This window comes from Echeneis naucrates, chromosome 1 (assembly GCF_900963305.1).
Source record: "Echeneis naucrates chromosome 1, fEcheNa1.1, whole genome shotgun sequence".
Classification (NCBI taxonomy): Eukaryota; Metazoa; Chordata; class Actinopteri; order Carangiformes; family Echeneidae; genus Echeneis; species Echeneis naucrates.
The window spans coordinates 19,962,893-19,979,699 of record NC_042511.1 but is presented as its reverse complement, the minus strand read 5'-3'; positions in this window follow the sequence as shown (position 1 = coordinate 19,979,699).

The window sequence follows — 16,807 nt, the reverse complement described above, 5'->3', positions numbered from 1 at the left end:
TTTTTCTTGTTCCTAGTTTGATAGGCGTAGCTTTTAGGACCGGCTGCGACAAATTCTTGTATGCTGTCCCCGTCTAATTCGTCGGTCAATTCTCCCAGGTAGATACCCAGAGGCAGTGTGTTTTGGCCCTCTCTAGTGGTGTAAATGAGGCTGTCTGTGTCAAAATAAAGAACTCTGTCCTGCATCTGTTCCAAGTAAAAGTACAATTTTAATCTGCCGTAGGCCGTGGTGAAAGCGGCTACAAACACATTGTCTACCTTGTTGGGAGGGGCGATGTAACGATCTCCGTGCACCCACTGGATCAGAGCCACTCTGTCGTTGATAAAGTTAAAGTATTTGATTTTGTGCTTTTCTGAAAACATGAACGAGAAAAACTCTTCGGGTTCTGTGATGAGAGACGTCTGACAGAGGTTATTGCTCTGAGCAAACTTTCCCCAGAAGCTGTTGAGACATAATTTAGAAATTTGTCTCTTTGCCGGATTTGGTTTAATTTGGGAGGCATCCAGCAAAATACCCTGACGCGTCTGATACTCCCTGACGTATCTTTCCCTGCTCTCCTCATCTACGACCTTGGGCGGGTAACCCGAAGCCTCCTGTTTACCTTTCAAAAACGTCTGCATGTACTTTAGAAAGACGGCGTCGTCCCTGCGCTCAAAATGCCACACTTCTGTGATCTTGGCCAAACGATAGCCCATCTCCAAAGCCTTGTTAAACTCTGTCATAACCCACACCCCCTTTAAGGCCCTGGCCTCGTCACTGTGAGTGCACGCCCCCTGCTGAAAATTAATCTCCGCGCAGGCGCGGCACAGAGTAAACACAAGCTTACCGGAAAGAGTTCTGTACGGTAGAACGGGGAATAGCAAACCTCTGGGCAGATACACTACGGCTTTGATTAGCCCAAAGTAGCTGCTGGGGTGTTCAAAATCTTTAAGAATTATTTCAGGGTGACCCAGAGGCTAAGGGAAACTGCAATTTACATAGGGATACAGGGAGGTCACATCCACGTAACGGATGGTCTCGTCAGGCTCTGCCGTGTGCCTCAGCTTCACGGCACACGTCCTGCCTCCGTACAAAGCCTCGCGAGGTGACAGAGGCTGAGGAGCGTCATAACGCCTGAGAAACTCTTTCACCGCCTGGTGTGTGTTTTTCATCTCCGCCCACCTGTGTTCCCACATGACGATGGATGTGACGCCGTGCTCCGAACGCAACCTCTCTAATCTCCTCACTGTGCTAGAATAGAGCTCCTCAAATGTTGTACCTGTGAGAGGAGAGCGTTCTTGAACTTGGAAGCATAGCGGACATCCATGGAAGAAGCAGCCTAAATATTCAAAGATGTACTTAACGCCTCCTGCTTCAGCGTAACCGTCTACAAAGTACTTTCCCAGCTGTTCATAGCGTGCTGTATAAAGATGCCGCGGGTGTTAGAAACCCATTCTAACCACTGTATGCTGTCGTGCGAATAAGATTTAAACTGACGTTTGTAATGATCGGGCGGAGGAATGGCTAAGGTTCTGGGCTTGAGAAAATTTGTGAGAAATACTTTCATGCAAGCCGAGGCTATGGTTGATCTGCTGAACGGATCTACACCTGTTTCCTGAATGAAACCGTTTCTGAAAACGGTACAAGCCTCAGAGAGAATGTCCACGTCGTTTTGACAGTAAAACAGCGCCTCTTTTTCAAAGTTAAAGACCCCGCCCCTCACCGTGTCGTACCACGCCTCAAAGTCCCTCTTCCCTGCGGCTGTCATGCGCTCTGTGCAGTAATCTTCGGCCGGAGGATAAGGGCCTTCGTACTTCAAACGCTGCTCAGAGCTGAAAGCATGAGGAAAATAGCCTTTGGTTTTATCAGCAAAACCTAAAGCTTTGGGCATGGCGGAGAGAGGCATAGCCAGAAAACTCAGCGAATCTATGTATTTATGCCCGTAATCGGTTTCTGAAAAACAAATCACTTTGCTACCCTGCATGATCAAGAAGGGTTTTATGCCCAGATCAATCATGGCGTTGAGGACCAAGTAGCTGTCAAACCCTTTAGCATTATGCGCTATAAAGACGGCTTTCTGATAAGAGGCCGTTCTGAAATGTCTGACAAACTCCAGAGCGCACGTCAGGCCGTGGGCGTTCCATCTGACCCCGTCTAAGGTTTTCGTGCACACCAGATACGGCACGTGCACGCCCTGCTCGTTCGTGAAGGTTTCAAAATCGTAAAAGACAATTTTTTGATTATGATCCGTGTCCGCCTGTAAAGGCTGCATGTAACACAGATGCTTCCCTCTCCCTGACCCCTCCTCCTCCTCCCCCTCACCGATGACCTCACCACAAATGTTGCATTTGAATTTTTGACACACGAGGTTTACTCTTGCCGTTCATGGCGACGTACCACAGTCTGTGACATTTTTCACACTGCTTGTACATCTCACATTGACTAACGTACGAACCAGCCCCTACCCTCTCAACAGGCTCCTTGTGTTTACTCAGACAGTAAGCGGACCGACACGTTCTGTTACAATCTACACAAAGGACGGGCTCGAACCTGACTTTACAACACGAGCCGTCCAAACAGACGGAGCAGCGCCCAGAACAACGGTGGCTGCAAACGCTGTCGTATCCTGTGTAACAGTGCTCGCACACGTGACGGGCTCCTAGAAAAGATTGTACATTTTTTATACCGTAATAGTGATTCTGGTTTAAAAACATGAACACAGTTTTTTCTTTTCTAGGGTTAGGGGTAAGGAATTTAGAGAGGGCTCATGTGCCTTTGTTTCTATAAAACACTACAATTTTACAATCCAAGGCCTTCTCAAACTTTGAAACATCATCAAACGTCACCTCCGTCTGATCATCAAAACCTACAGCCGTCTGAAACTCTCTGCCCTTTCTCTCAGCCTCTCTATCGCAGAGATGGGGATGCAGCAGGTGTGCCAAATTAATAGCAAAACACATTTTGTTGCGGGGATTTTCCACCACGTACAAAAATCTTCTCCTCTTTTTCAAAACCTCCTCATCCAACATTTTATCTACGCTTCTCTTGCCTCCGCCTCGAGGGTTGCGTATCAACTGCACCACTAATTCAAGACCTGCATCCGTCATGACAGACATGTTGGACTGAACCAGCTCGTCCAGGAGATTCTGAAAAGTGGAGAGACCATCGTCAGCGTTCTCAGCTCTGACTATTGAGGACACGGTTTTGCTCAGTCTGTCCCCTCTCAGCTCCATCTGTACAATGTCACGAGGCTGCGCTTGCGAGAATGCTCTTTCAAACAGATCATGAGCGGCTCCCATGACAGAACCGTAAAATTCTCCATAATCGGGTATGCCCGTCGGAGTCGGAAAATGTAAAAATTGCCTAATTTCTATATTATTAAATCTGTTTCTAATCACAACCCTCTCCCCCTCCCTCTCCTCTTGCTCTACCTCTCTACCCCCCTCCCCCTCCCTCTCCTCTTGCTCTGCCTCTCTACTCCCCTCCCCCTCCCCCTCCCTCTCCTCAGCCCCTGAAAGTACACCTGCGTTTCCTCCCTCTAACAGCTGTACGGCTCTGTCTATAGCATTCAAACACTCTGCGTGTGAAACAACCGGTGGAGAAGGTGAATCAACCTGAGAGAAATGAGGAGAGACGGGGGGCACAGTCGCAGAATCATTTTCAAGGTTCAATTCGTTTATTATGGAACGAAGATCGTTTACAGCGTTGTTCAGAGTTTCAGGGCGATTCAACTCCTCTATAGCAAGGTTTATGGCTAGGAAAGGGTCGTCTGAAAATCTCCTACACTCGGCATTCTCTTTTTGTTCCATGTCAAACCTCATACGCCAGCTCATACAGTCTGTCCAGAAATCTGTCGAGGTGTCGGCACGGTATCCTCCTGCAGTTTGGCGACGGCGTCCTAATTCTTGTTGACCTATGGGAGGACCTCCTTCTCTCGTAGGACCTCGGTCTCCTGAATGAGGTTGATCTTGCTCTCCTGAACGGGGACCTGCTGCTGCTCCTGGAGCGCAAATTCCTCCTCCTCCTCCTCCTCTTCTCCTTTCTATAGTCTGAAAAATAAATAAATAATAATATATCGCTCTGTTTCACTGTTCATGCTGCTCTACAGTTTGAAGTACAGACTGATGTAAAAAAAAAATATATATATATATATATAATAAATAAATAAATAAACTTACATTTTCTTCTGCTAGGGGCGGAGGAAGAAGATGAAGAAGAAGAAGAAGAAGAAGAAGAAGAAGAAGAGCAGGTCCTTGACTCCTTGGCTCTTTTCCTAGATTTTCCTCGAGCTTCCTCCGTTCTTGAGACCTCCGGGGCCTGGAATAGTTGTCCCCGTATGGTCGCGGTTCTTCAGCCGGGGCTTTCCGGGAGCCTCCGGCCTCTGGAGCTGTCTCTGGTACGGGCCCGGTCACGGTTGCTGGCGCGGGAGAACTTTCTCTGAAAGCTCTCTCGATTTCGTCCAGATCTAGTGCACAAACTACCGGGAATAAATATCGTAAAAAATACAAATAATAATGTGAATATAATCTCGATAAAGACGCCAGACTTACCCTCAGGAAAATCGCCAAAAGCCAGACACTCCAACTCACTCTCTAAATCGCCGTCTGTAAAAACAAGTCTTTTAAGAAAATATACACATCACAACAAAAAACTTTTCAGAAATAATCAATTAACTGCGTTGTCTTAAATCACTTACCGTTGTTCATTTCTTTTCTTTGTTAGCTCCGAGTGGTCATCTGATCACAACTTGTCAATCGGTCGCTCTGTCAATAAACAGGCCGTGGTCGTTGTGGCCATCCTGATGCATCTTGGGTATTTTAATCCCCTTCCTGTCACGTAGTTGTAAATCATCCACGATTGATGGTCAAGCGAGTATTTTTTTTATGGTAAACGCAGATCCCCCTTACCCTTTCATTCACGCTGTTTTATGATATGTAACAAACAAATTACAGTCCCTCCAGACTCGAGCTGATAGATAAGCAAAACTTTTTTTTTTTTTTTTTACCAAGTGTAATAAACGCATCAGACTCGGGGTCTTGTCCTTTTTTGGAATGAGAAGACTGACTTGTTCTTTATAGGTTTACATCAAGAGAATAACAACTTTCAGATTAAGCTAAAAACAACTCTTATTTCACAAACACTCTGTCTATCTTGTCTGAGCCTGGTTCTGCTCGAGGTTTCTGTCTTTTAAAGGAAGTCTTTTTTCCTTGCCACTGTTGCCCAGTGCTTGCTCATCGGGGGATCTGTTGGGTCTCAAAATAAATACATTTATAAAGAGTTTGGTCTAGACCTGCTCTATATGTAAAGTGTCTTGATGTAACTTTGTTATTAATTGGCGCTATACAAATACATCTGATTTGATTTTGATTTAATGTGAAGACAGAGTCCTTAACCTTTCATTCACACTGTTTTTTAAGATATGTAATAAACAAGACTCCAGAGTCAAGCTGATAGATAAGCAAAACTTTCTTGTCCCTAGACTCAGCGTCCCCTGTGTTTATCAGGTGTGAATGAGAAAGACTTGTTCTTTATAAGGTCTGCATCAAGAGAATAACAACTTTCAGATTAATCTAAAAATGACGCTTATTTCACAAACACTCTGTCTATCTTGTTGTGTGAAGACAGAGTCCCTTAACCTTTCATTCGCACTGTTTTTTACGATATGTAATAAATTACAGTCCCCCCCTGACTCAAGCTGATAGATAAGCAAAACTTTCTTGTCCCTAGACTCACCGCCCCTGTGATTTATCAGCTGTGAACACCTTAGAATCAGGGTGCTGTCCTTTCCTGGAATGAGAAGATGGACTTGTTCTTTATAAGATTTGCATCAAGAGAATAACAACTTTCAGATTAATCTAAAAATGACTCTTATTCAACACACTCTGTCTATCTTGTGAAGACAGCTTCTTCAGAACTTTGATTTAACACCATTGTTTTGTACTGCCTCTTTGTAGAGAGAGAGAGAGAGAGAGAGAGAGAGACAGAAACACTCTGTGAATATATATATATATATATTTTTTTTTTTTTAAATACATACTCAATGTACTCCTTTCACTCTAGTAAAACACATCCTCCCTCTTTGCCCATCACCCTCGAAATGAATCGAGCGCCGTTCTACTCGTCCCCGCCCTCGAATGATCTGATTGGTTTTAACCTCAGGGGCTGGCTACGGACCGATCGGTGGGTGAAAACTTACCTCCTCTCCAGTCAACCCTGAGTACAGAAAGAGAAACACTCTGTCGGAATATCCTCCTCTCCTTTCATTACAACAGAAATTTGAACAACGGACGAAAAATTACACCCTAGTAAGTAACCCCTTCACACGGATAAAACACATGATGGTTGTTTTGAAAAGAAACACTCTGTATCCTCCTCCTCTCCTTTCATTACAACGGACGAAAATTACACCCTACTAAGTAACCCCTTCACACCAATAAAACACATGGTGATTGTTTTGTACTCCCTCTTTGTAAAGAAGTAAATTTTTAAATACATTCTCAATATGGTCCTTTCACTCTAACAAAACACGTCCTCCCTCTTTCACCAACAACCTCAAAATGAATTTGCCGCCATTTTACTCGACCCCGCCCTCGAATGATCTCATTGGTTGTTACCTCTTCGCCTGGGCGGGGAAAAAGAACCAATCAGATCGTTCAAGGGGCGGGGTTAACTAAGATCAAAGGACCTGTCAAAATTTGACGAGAAGGTGTACACATTACTCTCTGAGGTTTTATAGCCTTTTATTTGTCACTTTGTTTATAGGTGAATCCTGCAACTGAACTAAATAAAGCCTTATTTATTCTTTATTCTGTTCAATCTCTGCACTTGAGTCCTCCTTTCAGTCTGGTGCCTGACAGCGCCAGAGGATGCAGCTGTTTGGGCGTATGTAGGGGGGGATTTGCGCTGGTCGCCACCCCATGGAGCTCACTTTTACTTCCAAAAGGGGTTATTTGCATAACAGAAAGGATCTGATTTTAAAACTTTCTAACGTGGATTTGATTTTCATGCATGTACCTTAACTTCTCCCACCATGGCCCATTGAAATTTAATAACATACACAAGCATATAGTTATCACTAGAAGTAGTTAATACAGTGGTATGAAACTATTCTATTGGTTTACATAATACATCCCAGTTGATAGGGAAAACTCCTTTTCTAAACACAAACATTTGATAACATGAGATACATCAATAGCATGGTATATCAGAGGTTATGAAGTAGTTTTAATCCTTAGATGATTCAGTTCTGGAAAGGTCCTTAAAGAGTAGTAGTTTCACATGGTGGTTGTTCACCTCAGAACTGGAAAGATACATCTTAGCTATGCTGTGGACTAGAGAACTGTACTTTAGAACTTACAGAGTACTGACAAATTGGTTACATAGTGATTATATATTTTGTTCCATGATCTTTTAAACATGCTTTAATGAGTTTAGTTGAATAGTTCTCCATTCAGGTTGGTGTGTGAGGTGATTTATGGCAGGAGTCTGTGTTTTATCTTGAGCCCCCCCTTTTGGTATGAGAGGATAGGAGAGTGTTGCAGTTGAATACAATGTTCTCCTTGATGATCTGAGTGGAGTGCTTTCCTGGTGTGAGCACCACAGGTCAGTGCCTTGATGGAGCTCAAGATACCTATTACTTTGTTTGTAGAGCGGTGACAACCAACTATCAATCTTAGGTGATAGTTGTTGCCACGTTCATCCAGTGTCACTTTGTGGGGGTTTCATGCATATTTGTTTCCTGTGGGAGAGGGGGTCTGATGCGGATTTCCTGAGCCCACTGTAAATTAATTTGGAACCTTAAGGACTTTGTTGGTGTCGGACATTCCTTTAGTGGTTAGGGTTAGGGTGAGTGGGCCCACGAGGCTCTCCTTGGTGTCAGAATCTCTCCATGCCTTTATCATGACTTGGTTATCTCATCTCTGCCATCCAGAGTCTGCTACATGGCTGATTTAAGACATGGGTCAAAACCGACCCGTTAACATAAGAAATCGTAACAGAAAAATAACATAAGAGGAAGCTTTGATAGGGTTGAGCCGGATACTTACCTGAAACGAGAATCTAGTACAGAAATGGCAATTTTAACGAGTACGAGTACCATACGTGCAATACGAGTCAAGATCTGTGCTCAAGCTGAAGAAAAATCCTCCTCAGGGCGTCCTGTGATAGAGACAGAGCGCAACATGTCACACTCTGAATGCCCACCCACATCGCCCTCCATTTTGTCCTCACTTTCCAGCATTTGCAGCAACTCTGTCGCTGTAAACACCCTATTCGCCATATTGGTGCAAAAAATTGCAAACTTCCCCACAACAATAGCAAAAACGATGATAAAAATCAATTAAAAACTCCAGGCCGACAGAATTCACTGTGTGCGTCACTGAGTGCGTGCATGTGTCTCGTGCTCCTCAACTCCGCTTGACACCGAAGAAACTAGGTTACGCAGGGCTTATTTGAGGAGAAAATTTTGCCCAATCAGAGATTGTTATACATCAGATACCTTAGGGTCTCTACTATTTGATGAAAAACTTGCCACCATCGTGACATTGATTGACAGGAGACCCTACATGCGCGTAAAAGATGCAGACCTTTAAATCAGCAGTAGCACAGAGGGGAAAGATGACAAAAGGTCCGGTTATTTGGACATGATGGATAAAATTCAACCATGGATTATTGTTGGGCGCATCTTCAGCTTTAAAATGAGGGCAAGCTTGTGTATTTATTCAATGTTTTGGTAGGGGTTCGAACGAGGGATGTTCGTATTCCACTGCAATAGAAAATGACTTCCGACTTTTTTTTTTCTGTTTTGTGAGCAGGCTTGTTGAAGAATTTATTGGGATGTAAAAACTACATTTTTGTTCTTTGTTTTTGTTTCTATGACAGTATACGATTTTTTGGTGGTGAAAGAAATGGTGTAAAGATGGTACACATATGTTTACACTCCCTTTGTTGTTGACGTGACGTCGCGTGTTGGCTTGCCGTCTTCTATTGTTAAAGACATTTTCAGTAATTATGATAAAACCGTATTTTTGTGGATGTTGCTGAAAGTCTCCTAAAAATGGTCAGTACCAAAATGTCATTAAACCATGCCTACTTTCGTTGTATAAAGGACTGCTTTCATATGTTAATTAGTTCCAACCACTAGTGGGACTGAGTGGTTAACAGGTTAAGCTGTTTTGAGTGCAATACAATTTCCCTTAAAGGTGAGTTAAAATATTATATTTCACAGTATCAATATTTTTCATGAAATCAGCAAATTAAAATTGATTAAGCATTAGGGATGAGCGAGCACACCACTATCCATATCTGTTCAACCATCTACATTATCTAAGTCCTACTTGGAAGGTGTGGGACTAAAACGGGAGGTGTGTGTGGTTTATACGAAAGTTGCATTTCTAAGCCTGAAATTTATATGGGTTGATCAGAAGTTGCTATATTTGTTGGAAGCCTCAACATACTTTTATTTACAGCTTAATTTGTATAACACCAAGGTAAGAAGAGCGAGACGACTAAAAAAAAACCTAACCCGGTGAAGAAAAACAGTGAGAATGCATGCAGCCCTGTCTCGTCACACAAGCACTGCTTCTGTTACGATTCAAGTTTTTACCCTATAATTCCATAACATGGGGCAGATTTGAAATGTTTGGGTTATAAAAAACTATTTTAAAATATTAATGCAGTCGTGTGGATGTAGCCTAACATTTTATTGCCATTAGTTAAATGATGATCTTACCCAAAGACTCGATCAGGTAGTTGTAAATATCGATGTATGTCACTTTAGGCCATTCAGTGGGATAATTTCTCAATGAATATGAAGGCAAGCACAGGGGACAATGAGAAAGATCCACAGATTTAAATTTTTCACTGGTACAGCTAGCATGATAATGTAATAATGAAACTCAATAATAAAAGACAATACATTAAATTTCATAAATTAATATTTCAAATGTCTTTGTTAATTTAAGCCATTACTGATAGTTGTGGGTTTACTTCTGGAGTTACAAATCTTCAAAATAACAATATAAAACAGGCAAAAATGGGTCAAATTCGTGTCGAGTTTTTTTCATCCCCCTAAATGAAAATTTCAAATGGCATTTAACTTATGTAGATGGTGTTCCTAAAAGTAATCATGGTTTTGATTGGCCCCCAAAAGGTTATCTGTTGGGAAAAAAAAATGTATTTGGAAGTTGTTCCTTGCCTGGATTGGAGGCCAAGAAAGAAAAGCTGAATGCTAAGTACTCCCCCTTTGCCAGGCACTCTCCAGGCTTCCTCTAACCTCTCCCCTTCAACCACCCACACTTGGCTCTGCTAGCCTCTTCCCTTTTCACCATTCCTCTGGACAGCCGTACAGCCCCTCTAACACACCACACACCTACACCCTTACACGCCCAAAACCCATCTTTCATACATTGAACTGAACTGAATCTACACATTCACACTCATTTTGAACTGAACTATATACACACATATATATATATATATATATATATATATGTATATATATATATATACACACACAAGAAACTTGTGCGACAAAAAAAAAAAAACCCTCCTACCAACAAATTTTCACACTGCTCTATGCCCCCTACAGATGATATCCAACTAGGCCAGTGAGGCTAGACCATGAACACTGGCGTCCCAGCGTCACCCCCCTAATGCCAGCCATCACCACTCCTCACACAAAGACAGCTATCTCAAACAGCGCTACTATCACCTACTCTGACCTCTCACCAACTGCACCAGTGAAAGCGGGGTGGGGATACAGACCTTGGTTCGGGTAGGGGGGGAGAAATAGAAGAGGTGGAGATAAAAGTAGGGATGGGTTACAGACCCTGGTTCGGGTAGGGGGCATGAAAGTATAGAGGGTGCAGGAGGTGGAGGCAATACAAGCTGCATTAATAGATTCAGCAACTAAACTCACCTAAATGGTCTTATACTCAAACAACACTCCAACACAGGCCAGCTAACCTGTACTAACTGCATGATGTCCAAGAGGCACAAACACAAATCTCAAACACCACTGTCAACTACTCTAACCTCTCACCAATTGTACCAGTGAAAGCGAGGTGGGGATACAGACCCTGGTTCGGGTAGGGGGGAGAAATAGCAGAGAGAGAAAAGTAGGGATGGGATACAGACCCTGGTTTGTGTAGGGGGCATGAAAGTATAGAGCGTGCAGGAAGTGGAGGCACTACAAGCTACGCTAGCACACCAGCAGATTCAGCAACCAAACTCAACTGAACAGCCAAAGCCAACACAGGCCAATTCTCCTAGGCTAACCGCATGGTGTCGAAAGGCACCAACACACAGCACTATTTCAAACAACACCACTGTCAACTACTCTAACCTCTCACCGATTGCACCAGTGAAAGCGGGGTGGGGATACAGACCCTGGTTCGGGTAGGGGGGAGAAATAGAAGAGGCGGAGATAAAATAGGAATGGGATACAGACCCTGGTTCGGGTAGGGGGCATGAAAGTATAGAGGGTGCAGGAGGTGGAGGCAGTACAAGCTACAAGCTACACTAGCAGATTCAGCGACTAACCTTATCTACACAATCCTATATTCAAGCAAAATCAACATACCAGCACAAGCCGACTCACCTGGACTAACCACATGGTGGCAAAGAGGCTCAAACAGGCCACACCCCCGACTTAAATACACTTCCCCTTCCTGGATTTCTTCCTCTGCTTCTCCCTAGAGTCTGTCTATCTTAAGAGCTCCCCATGCTGGGACCCCAGCTACTATTACCTCTTCTAATCTAAATCCACTGACTAGATCTTACTGCCTCACCTGACATTTCCTTCACTATTTTCCTCACCCTTCCTTCCTCCTAACTCCCTCAACAAAGCAACAGCAGATCTTGCTACAAACCCTCTACATCCTACTTCCACTGGACAAATCCTAACCTTCCATCCTCGCTGCTCAGCATCCTTACCTAAATCTGCATACCTGAGCTTTTTCCTTTCATAAGCTTCTTCAACTAAATCCTCCCAAGGCACAGTCAGCTCTATGAAATATACTTTCTTTCTACTCCTAGACTACAAAACTATATCAGGCCTTCACTTTGTACAGGCTATTTCCTGGGGAACCACAAGCTTTCCTCCTAAATCTACCTGGATCTCCCAGTCACTAGCATCCTCTAAAATGCCTTGCTTCCTCATTATCCTATTAACTTTCCCTCCTTCCTGAACAAACTGTATTGCAACTCTCTTTGTCTTAGACCCTCCTAAAACTGCCTGCCTCCGTATATCTTCAATACCTGCAGCTAAACTTTTTAAAACCTGGTTATGTCGCCACGTATATCGGCCTTGTGAGAGATTAACCTTACAACTGGACAAAATGTGCTTTAGAGTTGCAGTACCTGAACACAATGAACATAACGGGTCTCCATTTACCCAGAGCTGTAGGTTCTGGGGAGTTGGCAAGACATCATATGTTACCCCTATCAAAAATCTAATCCTACTTTCCTCCATACTTTACAGCTCTTTCCAACTAAGCTTCTTCTTCTCTACACCTTCCCAGTTCAACCACTGTCCCTGCTTAGCCTGAGCCACTGCCCTCGCACTCCTTAATATTTCCTCCTGTCTACGCACCTGCTCTACAACCAGCTTCCTCTTCTCTTTGGGACCTGCTCTACTCCACACCGGTTTGCCTGAGCCAAGCCCCAAGCCTCCCCAGCCTATCTGTACATTACCCACAATCTCGGTATGCCTAAGAGCTGCTTCTGCTTCCTGCACTGCCATTCTTGGATTCCATTTTCTCCCCTTGGATATATATATATATATATATATATATATTATACACATATTCCCCCATTTTAACAGACAGTGTGGGGAAGTGCATAACATTGGAGTTGCATAGTTGTGATTTAGGAGAAGGATTTTCACAAATAATTCTTTCACATTCAACTTGTTGTGTAAGGTCGTGTTGGTCTTTGCCTTTTAGAATCTGGTTCAATGTGTTAAAATGATCAGTTAGATCAATGGAAGATTGCACTGAGCTCAGGAAAAGATTGGCTTTTCTCTTTTGAAAAGGGGTCGATTCCTGATCTCAAGATATCACTTTTCTGCAACATGGACATGTTAGCCAGCTTACATAAGAATATTTGTGTGTTCCCCGTATCCCTGTATTCAGCATCAACATCAGTGTTACAGCTTAGAATTACATTGCAGTCAACAGCGAACAGGTACTCTGGCTTTCTCCAGCAGTCCAAAGACATGCATGTCTAGGTTAATTTGTGACTCTAAATTGCCTGTAGGTGTGAATGAGAATGGTTGTCCATCTATCTACGCCTCCATGTTTTGCGTTGGACTAGCAACCTGTCCAGGATTTATTCTGCCCTTGTCCAGAACACTGGCTGGGATTGGTTCAAGAACCTCCTATGACTGGTACAAGATGAATGAATATTTGCCAATTAAAAATAGACCTGCAGTTGCTCTGCGGCCCATAACTTATACACCCCTATTCTAAACCTGTGTGTGCATTCTGGATCTGATCATTTTGACTTTATCTTTAGGTTATGTACCACAGACATTCAAGATTGAAGTTACTAAACCTCCACCAAAAAATCTTAATCTTGACCCTGATGCTTTGGCTAATTACAGGCTCACTCACTTGCAAACCCAACATGTGAACATCTGAACATGAATGCCTTGTTTGGAGTGTTTCAGTCAGGATTTGGAGCAGATCATAGCACAGGAACAGCACTTATGAAAGTATACATGGCCTCCTTACTTGTCCTGTTAGATCTTAGTCTCACATTTGACACAACTGTCCATTAAATTTTATTGCAGATATTAGAAGATGAAATTGAAATTAAAGGAACCACATTAAGCTAGTTCAATCACATTTATCTAAGAGATATCAATTTGTCCATGTTAACAATAGTTCTTCCTCATGCACAATAGGTAATCTTGAGGTACCACGAGGGTTGGTACTTGCACCATTGCTTTTCACCCTATATCTGCTTGCTTTAGGCAAGGGACCACCTATGCACAGAAGACAAGCTGGTGTTTCTGACTTACCCCAAGTGTGAAGTTTTGATGGGCTTGCCAAGGTGTCATATACCTCCTGGATAAAGCCTTAATCTGGCCACTTAGCCCAGCCCTGCCCTCCCCTCAGCTACTACCTCAACAAGAGCCTTTTGCTTTAGCCGCTCCTCTGCCACCTGCAATTCTTTTGCAAGATTCCATTTCCTGCCTGTGCGGATTACAATGCCAGCAGCAGCTACTTTTGGCTTTGAAGCAACGAGGCAACCCCCCCCTTGTCCCCCTTGGTTCAAGGTCTTTGATGTAGTTCAGGATGGCAGCGGTGTCTTTCAGGCTGCAGTCAAAAAGCTTTCCTAAGCTCTTGACTGGCTGTTCTGAGAGTGTTGGGCTGGTGGTGAAACAACTTTTATTCATTATGTGCGGCTCTAAACCCAGCCAAATTCCTTGTCAGGGCAGGGTAGACCATGGATAGGTCACCAGTCGAACACAGGACCAGCACATAGAGATATACAGTCAAACAAGCACTCACTCACATTCAGATCTACAGACAATTTAGAGTCACCAGTTAAACTACACATGCATGTCTTTAGGCCGTGCACCGGAGTACCTGAAGGAAACCCATGCAGATGGATGAAGAACATGCAAACTCCATGGGCCATGGGCCCAGGAATCAAACTCACAACAATGAGGCAACAGTCCAAAGAGTGATCACATGTAATGTTATGCCCATGGTATCATTTAGCCATGTCAAGCACAACTCTCGTGAACTGATTTTTTCTTTAAGGGATTTTCCTCACAGTCCAGCTAAATTGCAGACATAGCTGGACTGCGCATCACATGCTGCCCAAATTTTTATGCTGTATTTTGCAAGCTTGCTCAGTATATATTGTTGGAACAGACACAGCCTATGAAATGCAACAAAGAATTCCTCACAAATCACCCTGCAAATAATCCATGTTCTTATTGGAATTGTGCTTTCCCTCCCTCCTTGTCATATAACTCAAAAGAATCAATCCTGCACCTGCAGGTGTAGGGATGTGAGTTTACACACAGACATGTTTTACACAGCTTAAACAGCTTGGGGTCAAATTGACGCCTGAGAAACACCAATGTGTACAAAATGTGTACACCAAATTGAAAAAGTATCACCATGACAATTTTTTGCATAATTATTTGTCCCCCTCAAAATTGGAAAAGTCATGAAATACGAAGCCGTAAACTACAATCAGCTAGAATGTTTTGAATGATAAGCATTGAATGGGGTCAAATTAACACCAAGGATGATAGTGTGGCGATGCGAGGGCTCAAGATGTTATACTACAGTTATTAAATTTGGGACAAAGAAACCAACAACGCCACCCTGGGGATTGCACCCAGGGAATTGTAAATAAATATAACTATAAAGGAATAAAGGCACACAGGTAAGTAATACAAGGAAGGGCAGGAGACGTGGTTCACGGTAGCAAAAATAATTAACACGTTTATTGGAAGTTGGTCGCACAAGTTAAAAAGGGTAGTTCACAACAAAACTAATAACACCCTAAAAACAAAACAAAACAATATTACCAGTCTAGGACTGAAACTCGATGAAACAAGAAAACAAGAATTAGACCATTAACAATTTAGCAAACAACCCAAACAAAATACTAAACAAACAAACACAACCGCACGCGCGCACACACACACACACACACACCGTCCTGACGGAGCAGCTCTCGCTAAGCCCGGCGCCCAGGAGGGGGGCCAGACACCGGCGACCGGGGGGAGCAAGCAGCAGCCTGCAGAAAACCGTCCCCGTAGAGGCAGTAGCAGCGGCAGCAAGCGAAGCAAAAAGCAAGCAAAGCAGAAAAGATGCACAACCGACGGTCTATTTAGCGGGGCAACAGAGCCATCCACAGCACCCAGCCACCACAAACTGCGGGTCGGCGAAGCAGCAGTGTTCCTGGACCTTACTTTATATCCACCGTTAGCCACGGGTCCCGCACAGCAGGAACCCTTCCGAGGAGGATAGTGACGAGGAGCCTCGGCACCGCTCCGTATTTAACTAGAGCGTCTGTGGTGCGCCGGTGATGCGTTCGGGATCAGCTTGTCTTTTTAATGTCAATGGCAAACAGGGAGAATCGCCACCATCCCCTTAACCACAATGGACCACTACGCACACAAAGTTAAACAGTTCAATGCAGAGGCTAATAAGAGCTAAAAGAAACAACTTGCAAACAATGCAGCCGTGCACCTACCCGTCTCGAGTACAAAGGAGGAATTGGAAGGCCGGGAAGCGGAAGGGCCTTCGAGCCAGGAAGCGAGAAGACGAGAGAGGGACACGGCCCCCTTTTATTCCCTCGCCCTCTGCGTTGATAGGCTACGGCGCCAGGTAAAGTGCAGAGCAGCAGACTTGAATGCAATCAGCCCCAACAGCATATCATACTACTACATCCACCCCCCCCCTTTTTTCATTGTCGACCCGACGATGCACTGAAAAGATATAAGGGTCAATGCCATGGTCTGAAGAAAGGAAACACAGCGTTGGACTGGGCGGGTGGAAGCCTCGCCTGAGCCATTTCGTTGGCAGGCCTGGGAAGACGATGGGGGTTGGGATGATGGCCAGCCGTGGATCGGGCTGTACGCCGCATGGCAATTTCATTAATCCCTGAGGGAGTGGCTGCCAGAGGGGCAGAATGGGGAGGGGGCACAGGTACGACTGCAACGGCAGGCAGTGCCAATGCAGGCGCTCTTTGGGTTTCTCTGGCCACCTGGCCAGCGGATGGGGGAGGGGTTTCCCTCACCCAAACCAACAAGTCATCATCAGATGTTTCGTCTTGCATCACCAGCTGGCCCGGGGGA